Source organism: Haemaphysalis longicornis, unplaced genomic scaffold (genome assembly GCF_048455015.1).
Source record: "Haemaphysalis longicornis isolate Haplotype H1 unplaced genomic scaffold, Haemaphysalis longicornis Haplotype H1 scaffold_9, whole genome shotgun sequence".
Lineage (NCBI taxonomy): Eukaryota > Metazoa > Arthropoda > Arachnida > Ixodida > Ixodidae > Haemaphysalis > Haemaphysalis longicornis.
Window position 1 is genome coordinate 111,074,976 of NW_027526460.1, and position 9,986 is coordinate 111,084,961.

Genomic DNA, 9,986 nt, shown 5'->3' on the forward strand with positions numbered 1-9,986 from the left:
CGCCCACTGGGAGACTTGCACATTCGTCTCGCTTCTCCGCACAGCGCGTGCCGTCCGGCTGCCTTCTTCGCACAACGCTGAAGCGTCACGGGAAAGCCAGGCTCACAGAACTACACACACCGCATGCTGCCCGGCTGCCTCCCTTGCACAGCGCCGAAACGTTGGGGGCAAGCCACACTCACAAAACGCACTGCGCGTGCTGTCTGGTTGCCTCTTCTGCACGGCACTTCAACTCAACGCAATGAAGTTCATCATCATCTACGCTACAATGACTAGGCACAGACAAGCGTCTGCGTCGGCAAGCAGAGGACAATTAGCGGGAACGCGATTTATTACCTGCCAAATTGCTACTTCTTTGATTACCACGCTCAAATCACTCATGTAGGCCTCAGTACACGTCTCGAACACACGCTTTTGTGTCGAAGGCAGCAACGCCTACGTTTAGTCAGCTATATAGAGTCCCCGAGTCGGGCATGCTAGAGTCGGGCATGCGACGCTCCGATTCAATTCCCATCCAAACGAAAGTGAAACGAATTTTCTCTTCCGTCAATTTACTTCACTTTGTTAGCAAGACCTTTCCTAAGAAGTTTAGAGCCAATCTATGCATTCCTTCGCCTGCCATTTTAATTAAAGCAAAGCTTTATTTGCCTTCCTGATGGCGATCGTCCACATGAAAGCCCACTGCAGGAAAGTCCTGTTCTGTCGATAATGATGACTGTGGGTGAGGTGAAGGATGGTTAAAACTCGATGCTTTCTCTGGTCGACAGCCAATGTCTTCAAACTCGAAAATCCAAATCGTTAAGCCCAATACGCCCTGCAGGAAAGCCAACTTACAGAATGGGTTTCTACAGACACATCAAGCGCCTCAAGAAAAAAACGCTTTCCGATCTCAAAATCGAACCTCGGTCCATCGCATTAAGAAGCCGCCGTCTATCCAATTGCGCCATTCCGACACGGTCGAAGCAATTTTTAGTTCAAACTGACTCAGGCTGCATGAGAGAAAGCATCACGTTTTAACCATCTTTCTCTTGAGAAAGGGCTCTGATGATTAGATTAGAACTTGCTTTCCTCAGGGCCTGAGGAAAGCAAGTTCTCTTTGCTGAAACGTAGGCCACAATCGTGCTTTTACCTTGTTCGAAGTTTTTCTTCTCTTGTGTTCTCTACCATCTTCAAAGTTCTACTACTCCCTATATATATATATATATATATATATATATATATATATATATATATATATATATATATATATATATATATATATATATATATATATATATATATATTTTGCCTTCGACGGTTTTACGGGTTACCCGGCAGCCATTTTGTACGCCATCTATGAGCCACGATAACGCCTGCTTTTTGACCTACCGAGTTAACTGATGCGTTCGCATTTGTAGAAAAAGTAGTTTTACTTGGAGGCTGTACAGATTCGTCTCGCTTCTCCGCACAGCGCGTGCCGTCCGGCTGCCTCCTTCGCACAGCGTTGAAGCATCGCGGAAAAGCCAGATTCACAAAACGCACTACGCGTGCTATTTGGTTGCGTCTTCTGCACAGCGCCAAAATGTTGCGGAAAAGCCAAGCTCACAAAACCCCACACATCACGTGCTGTTTGGTTGCCTCCTTTGCGCAGCGCCTAACCATTGCGGGAAAGCCAAGCTCACAAAACTGTACACTTGATGATGATGATGATTGCTATTGCTTTCCCCTTTGTAGCGGGGTGATGACATATCTTACCAAAAAGGACTAATATACCTATGTTTTATACTCTTGGTTCAATACTAGCGCTACTTAGGTCAGGCACAAAAAGCTTATTAGGCACAAAATACTTTTTTTTCTGTTACATGTGGTAACTGTCCTAGGCAATATTCCCCTCTCTGCTTTTCATCCACCAGCATTCTAATCTTCTTTTCGTCGCCTCGACAGCCTCGAAGTTAACTTCCTCTGTGCTACCCTTGAATCCTAGGGCTTCTGGAAGCCGAATATTTCTCTCATGTAGATTTGGATGGATACCCTCACATTCTAAGACTATGTGCGGCATAGTTTCTGTTTCTTTGCCGCAGACCACGCATACCCCATCATTTTGTGAATACTTTCCCCCAAAGCTCTCAGTTCGCAAGGAACCTGCTCTAGCCTCAAAAAGCAAAGCACTGCCCTGGGAATTATCGTAGAAATTTTCCTTTCTGATGTTCAATTTCTCAGCCCTGTACAGCTCTAACGACGTTTTAACTTCCATTTTTAGATGCGACTGCATCTCATTCACTCGCCTTGTCCATGCAGCGTCGTCAGCGTTGTTGTCGTCCACCCCTCCCCCTACACTATAAAAAAAATAATAGTTAACGGCGCCCGGTTTCGATCCCGCGACCCTGTGGGCGGAACGCGAGGTATATGGTGCTCTTCCCACTGCGCCACAAAACCAAGACATAACCAACGGCTACGAACGCGCCTTATATCCGTGACTCATTCAAACTACGTCAAGATGCTACTGATACAACGCATGATGGGGCAATGATTAACACTTGCAATAAAAGAAAAGAAGCTGCCACTTACAGCAACAATGATGGAGTAAAGGTCGTTGCGACAGCGAAGCCCCAAGCATACCACTTAGAGAGATTGACCAAGATTGGCCAATAAAACATAATAATATTCATAAAACATAATCATCACACGCGTTCCCGACACGTTTCACGCGATTTCAGAATCAATCCAACGGAAACACCAAGTGAACGCCACGATGCGTCGCATCTACACAGGGTTCCCCTCACGGGGAGGTGGGCGCAATTTTTTTCTCTCCATTTATTCGTTTCAGTCTGCCTTGCTTCTTTTTTGGTAACCTTGGCTGTTTTGGATTCTCCACTGTTCTTTCCGTATTTCATCGTTAGCCTTCTAGTCTTCCTTAACCACTGCGTGTCCACGCTTTTTAAGTATAGGTACCTAAAAACCCTAGCTGTCCACCTTCGTTGATCCCTTGCTCTCAACCACATCTCAAAACATATTTTACTCTGTGCTTCTCGAACTTCAAACGACGCCCAGCCCATATCTCCCTGTACTGCTTCGTTAGTTGTTTTTCCATGCGCGCCTAAGTCAGGCAACCGGACATGACATGCTGTCCGGTTGCCTCCTTCGTACAGCGCCGAAGCGTTGCGGGAAAGCCAACGTCACAAAACTCCACACCTCGCGTCTTGTCCGGTTGTCGCCTCTGCACAACGCCGAAGCATTGCGGAAAAGCCAAGCTCACAAAACTCCACACATTACATGCTGTTTGGATTACTCCTTTGCACAGCGCCAAAGCATTGCGGGAAAGCCAAGCTCGCAAAACTGCACGCATGGCATGTTGCCCGGCTGCCTCCCTTGCGCAGCGCCGAAGCGTTGCGTGAAAGCAACCCTCACAAAACGCACTGCACGTGCTGCCCGGCTGCCTCTTCTGCACAGCGCCACAGAAAGCCACGGTCAAAAAACTCCACATATCGCGTGCTGTACGGTTGCCTCCTTTGCATAGCGCCGAAGCATCGCGGGAAAGCCAAGCTCACAAAACTCTACACATTGCGTGTCGTCTGATTGCCTGTTTTCCACAGCGCCAAAGCGTTGCGGTAAAGCCAGCACACGATACCCGCGCTTAAAAACAAATGTCACCTACCAACATTCCCTCGCCGTCCATTCTGCAAGCCCAGAATGGAACGCAGGCACATTCACGAATGAAACACACTGTGGAATTTAAGCAGTCTAGTTGCTTCACTGAAAAGTCCAGTGAACAGTTCTGAGTCAGTTCGCTGAACAGTTCAGTTAGGGTTGCAAGCCTACTTTCCGGAAATGGTGCCTGCTTACCTGCCTTATAAATTCACTCGCAATGAGTCTGAAGTCGGCAGCCAACAAATCACGAGTAAAGAAATTAGCGCTTTGCGACTGGTACTAGAATTCACGCTTTATACTGCCGGCGGCGAAGTTGTTGCCAGACTACAGTGACACAGACAGGCCTTTTACCAACACGCCAGCATTTAAATTTCCCAGGGAATGCCCTCTTTCGCGTCAACAAAAAAAAAAAAACGTTTTCAACGTAACAAAAGTAGTTCCGTGCGGTGATCGGCTTTCGTACGGAGCCCGAAAAACGCGGGAACTTTGTTCTAACGCGCACCCTCGTTTAGTACCTGGAGCACGACCAATGCAGACAGCGCTACCAACACATCGCGTGACAGCGGAGGCAGCTTGGCAGAAAAGCCTCGGGCCCTGTCTAATTAAAAGTGCGCTCTACTCTTCCGACATAAACAGTTCGCGGGTACGCCGCTGTTAGCGAGACCCGCCCGAATTTGTTGCGCAGCTCTACGGCAACGGAGTCAATCTACCTCGGCGGGTCGCTAAGTGCACAACTTCAAAGGTACGACACAACTGGGCTGTTCCGCTCTGGTAGAGCATCGGGCGCATTAGCGCACGCACAGGCATGTTACAGCGCCCCCGTTCCCCTGGCGGGAAATTCAAAAGCAAAAGGGAGGCTAGAATTTAAGCGCGCGGCTTCGGGACAGGTAATTCTGTTCACCGCACGAGGGAACTTTTCGTTGGAGTGTGGTACGGGGCGAACTGCGGCACGTCAGGGTTTAATGAAAGCGGTTCGAGTTCGAGCGCGCTAAGGGTGGGCGATTAGTACGGTGCGGCTTACCAGAGCGCGAAGGCCGCTAAAACGACAGGAGCGATTTGGCGGGGCTGGTGAAAATACTGTATTCGAGCACATTAAAAAAATGGAAGCAAAGTACGCGGAATCTTCGCACACAGAAGGCCACAGGCTAGCGCCTTTGCTCGGTCGCAGTCGACAAAATAGGCATTGCTGGCACGTTCAAGAATAGGTACCTAAAAACCTTAGCTGCCCACCTTCGTTGATCCAGTGCTCTCAACCGCATCTCAAAACATATTTTACTCTGTGCTTCTCTAACTTCAAACGACGCCCAGCCCATATCTCCCTGTACTGCTTCGTTAGTTGTTTTTCCGTGCGGTGATCGGCTTTCGTACGGAGCACGAAAAACGCGGGAACTTTGTTCGAACGCGCACCCTCGTTTCGTACCTGGAGCACGACCAATGCAGACAGCGCTACTGTACGGTTTGGTCCAAAGCCGCGAGCTGGTCCATTCGCTGTCCCACTGTTCTGGGGAAAGTTCCCGGAAGGTACAAACTATGGCTGGTTGGAGCATTCTCATGCAAGGTAGATTCCGGGATGTTTAAGGTAGGGCAGTTGTGAATGTATGTTGTAGGGGGTATATGTGGCGGAGGAAGGGGGTACTGCAAGGGGTCTGGAGCCGTCGCCATTAGCGCACATCTGGGAGGTCGAGTGACGGGTGTGGAGGAGGGTAGTGCAGTGGAGACTGGCGGTAAAGGATTTCAGTGAAGCGGAGTGGGGCGGGAGGGTCAGTGGGGATGGGTCCGAGCCTTTTCTTCACCAGCGAGAACACCTGGAGAACACCTGAATACCTGCAGCGAGAACACCCCGAGAACACCGCCTTATTCCCCCAACGGACGTGTCACCGGGGTTCCAAATGGCTTTTACAAAGTGGGGCTGGTTTGCCTGGGAGGAGTTTGAGATCTGGAGGATGAGATGCGGCCCGCCTGAAATCTGTCTGTCTGATATTTTAAAGATTTAGAAAAGGCACGCGTGCGCTATTCTTGTCTTCATCTTTTGTAGCTTGCCCCGGAGGCGGGAGAGAGACGGAGAGCGCGTTTTTTGGGGGATTGAAACTTAGCTCTTTTCCGTAGGCATCTGCTCAAGATTACGGAAGGTTTACGCATTGGGTCAGATGTTGGCCGCAGATACGAAGCTCAAACAAAGACGCCACGTGGCCGTCATGGCCTCCCATGACTAAACGCCAAGCTTCACACCTAACGGGTTAATTCGGGCTGCGGGGCTTGCGTAAACAAAGGGCTCGGATGTTCTTTTTCTTTTTTAAGGCGTTGTCTACGTCGCGTAGGAAATCTCTAGTCTGCGCTTGAGCTCGGGTACATCGAAACCTTACGCATTGGGCTGCTTCATCTGCAGTTCGCCTGTTGTGTGATTGGATGGCTTTCCTTTTGAATAAACGACCATTCGATGCACTATTTCACTCATTTCATTTTTCCATATAGAATGGAATTCCATATAGAAATTCCATATAGAAGGGAAAGAAAGAACACCTTTCAGCAGTGGATGCATTCAATCCGGCATTTCGCCAAACTGGAGAAGCCCTAATGAACAACAGGAGGCCACCGATACAGACGCCAGATAAGTGCGGTGCTTTTGCAGCGTGGAAATTTAAACCAAGGAGAGTGAATGTGGTTAATTAAATTTGAAGAGCTACGCCGCGGTGGTGGGATATCGAAAGGAACACAGGCCAAGTGGAGAATTAAAGCCGGACAGAAAATACCCGATACCGTAATGCATTTCAACTAGGCGGAAGTATTTACAGAAGCGAAGCAGATACGGCTCGCTTTTCTTAGTCCAGGAACCCGTTAGGGCGTAGTGTAAGCACTTAATACTTATAGTACTTAGAAAAAAATAATAATACGAAGAAGAAGAAGAAGAATGTACACACCATGACTGACAACGGCAATATGTCCCGGAAATCCAGCTACGTGCTAACTGGACATCACCGACCCACACGATCGCATTCACATGATAAGCGATATTAAAAAGAAGAAAAAACAGTAATGCAGATTATGCGGGCAGAACTGAATAGCGACGCAGTATAAAACGTATATTGATTTGATTGTGGGGTGTAACGCGCCGACGCAACGCAGGCGATGAGGCGCGCCGTAGTGGAGGGCTCCGGATTAATTTTGACCACCTGGGGATCTTTATCGTGCGCCGAAATCTCGTACACACGGGCGTTTTTGCTTTTCGCCTCCATCAGAAAAGCGGCCGCCACGGCCGGGAATCGAACCCGCGACCTCGTGCTCAGCAGCGCAACGCCTTAGCCACTGAGCCACCGCGGCGGGTGTATAAAACGTATAGCTACGCCGTAAGCCTCACAGACATGCTAATAAGGTTGTCACCGAAATTATACCAGCCCCCCCCCCCTTCCCCCCCCCCCCCCTTCCTTCCCGTAAGCTGCTCACGGGGAGTGGCGTCACGTGAAAGTCGGTACCGGTGACGACTAGCAAAAGTGCGCCAAATAATGCGCTGAAAAACACCAAGTGAGAGCAAAAAACCTAATCCCAACTCGGCCCCTCAGCTTTTGCGCATGTTCGTTACCTGAGAAGCAAAAAAAAAAAAAAAAAAAACGCCCACGTTTCTCTAAGCGCGGATTCTGACAAAGCGGCGCCGAAAAATACAACACAAATATCCCGCACGAAAGAAGTGCGTTGACCCGTAATCCACACAGCTTCCATAAACCTGATGACGTGAATGAAGGGATCAAAGGGCATTTCTACATTTCTATCGCGCTCGTCACGAAAAAATACGCCCCCTTCCCATAAAGAGGCAGTGCCGACACCGAGTCGCCTCCCCCTCTCATCGCGCGAGAAGAATAAAGCTTAATTCCACGCAGATAAAATGACGCATACGATCTCACAAACAACAAGGCGGCAGAAAGAGAAGACGAGGCGAGCATCATTGGTGCCGGCAACCCCGAAAGTGCGGGGCCGAGCGATCCCGAGAGAGAAGATCACGAGAGCAGAAGACGACGCCGACGACAGACGACAGCGCCGCCGAAGAAGGGAGTTCGTCTGCCCCATGAATGAGGACCATTGAGCCGGCACGATGCCCGTCGTGCGCGTTCATGCCGTTCACAAACGCCACGCTAATGACCCCATAAAAGGCGAGACGGATAACAGAGTCGCGAGCAGCTTGGTGCTCTGCCCCTTTGTTTATTTGTGCTAGCGCCTCGCGGCATCGGCTATGCAGTCGTGATTACTGCGCCGCATACACCGTGGATGCCGACACGGAACCGAAAAGAGCAGACGACGCACGAGAAAGGAAACACAACGAAACATTGCCGCGCTCGCAGCGCCGCCATCCGCCGTTTTCTTCTGCTTCCCACCGGCGCAGGCAGATGGCGCGAGCTCCTAAGGGCGCTTTCGCAAGGAACCGGCGGCAAATACAAATGGCGAATGAAACTTCTTCAGGTGAACATACACATCAAGGCGGGAAAGTTCTCGCATGCATCGCTTCGGCCGCTTTTTGCGATTCTCGGGCTACTTTACGTTATTTCCAAATAACAATTCAATGCTTGAAAATAGAGAATCGCGAAACTTTTGAACTCGGTAGCGAACGCTTGAATTGGTAGACGTAATGCCGGCATGATTTCGTTCCCTTTCTTTCTTTTGAGGAGGTGTGTGTGTGTGTGTGTGTGTGTGTGTGTGTGTGTGTGTGGTGTGTTTGTGGGGGGGGGGGGGGGGGGCTTATCTTGTTTATTTTTTGTTCCATAATCGTTTACCCTCTTCCTCTCTCTCCCTCTTACACGGAGACCTGAAAACATACAAGGTCTTCCAGAGCAACACGAGCAACCGTGAAAGTAAAGTAAGCAGACGAAATCACAAACGGTCACACATGTCCCTCGTGGCATCTAGTGTTTAGCTTTCACACATTCTTTCCTCCGGTGCGTCCACTCCAGGTTATACAGCTCCAAGAAGAACTACAGTTGTTAGTTGGGCTAGTTGGTATTGCAAATTCAAGGTGAAGCTCGTAGGAATAGGGATTCAGAGGCAACAACACCCCCACCGCCACTCGCGTTAGCGTGTAATCTACCGACTCGTTCTCATACGCAGTTTACCTTGCGCGTTCAGATAGGAGGATAAAGTGCAACGCGAATATACTCGACGTGCGTCGACGCTGTGGGAAAAAAGTGAACCGGCATGCACAAATTACACGGATTGTTGTGGTGGTGACTTGTGATGCCAGATGCTGCAACCCACGTTTATATCCCAATGCCGGCTCACTCTCAACAACTGGAACGACAGGTACCACACAGCCAACTGTACCGTATACGGCACCACCACGGGTTCCTGGCGATACTGAAACCCGACTGAAAAGCGGCCAAAGCTTCAGGCGTGGCCGCTCCCTGACAACCTCCGTATGTACACAGGGCGCCATAAATCTCATTTCTATACAGTACACACCAATATGCCGCAAGTGTCTTCCTTCTCGAAGTAAATTATTTGCGCCAGTAACGCTTTTAATTGATTGATTGATTGATTGATTGATTGATTGATTGATTGATTGATTGATTGATTGATTGATTGATTGATTGATTGATTGATTGATTGATTGATTGATTGATTGATTGATTGTAGGGTTTACCACGCCGACGCAACGCAGGCGATGAGGCGCGCCGTAGTGGAGGGCTCCGGATTAATTTTGACCACCTGGGGATCTTTAACGTGCGCCGAAATCTCGTACACACGGGCGTTTTTGCTTTTCGCCTCCATCAGAAAAGCGGCCGCCGCGGCCGGGAATCGAACCCGCGACCTCGTGCTCAGCAGCGCAACGCCTTAGAGTAACGCTTTTAGTACTTACACATACGCGTAAAGTCGGAGCGGTGGCCCGGCCCCCTACGGTGAGCTACACGCGTCTGTAAAAGAAAAGATTTCGCCTGCGAATGACCTCGCACCAAAAAGTTCAATTACGACAGGCTTAGCGATCACATTTACAGAGTGACTTCCAAGCTATTTTATTATGAACTCCAATCTTTGCGGCCCAGTGTTAGCTACGTCGTGGCTCGAATGAACACCTAGCTGACATGGCGCAGCCGACACCAGCACAAGTGCCGACGCTTCTTTCCTCTTTCGACGGCAACACGCATCGAAACCAGTTTTTTTCGAAGGTACACAAACCCTCAAATCCCAGCGGGAAGCCCACAACAGCGCCAACGGAAGCCCGTCACCCTGCCCCCCTGCCACGTTCGCACAGAAAAAAAAAACCCCAGGGTCGCTTTTCGAAGAAGCGAAGCTCTCAAGTAGCGCGCAGAGCGTACACGAGCGCAGCGGAGCGCTGTGTAAACAGCGTTTAAATTCTCAATGCGGGTCGCCCGCCTCCC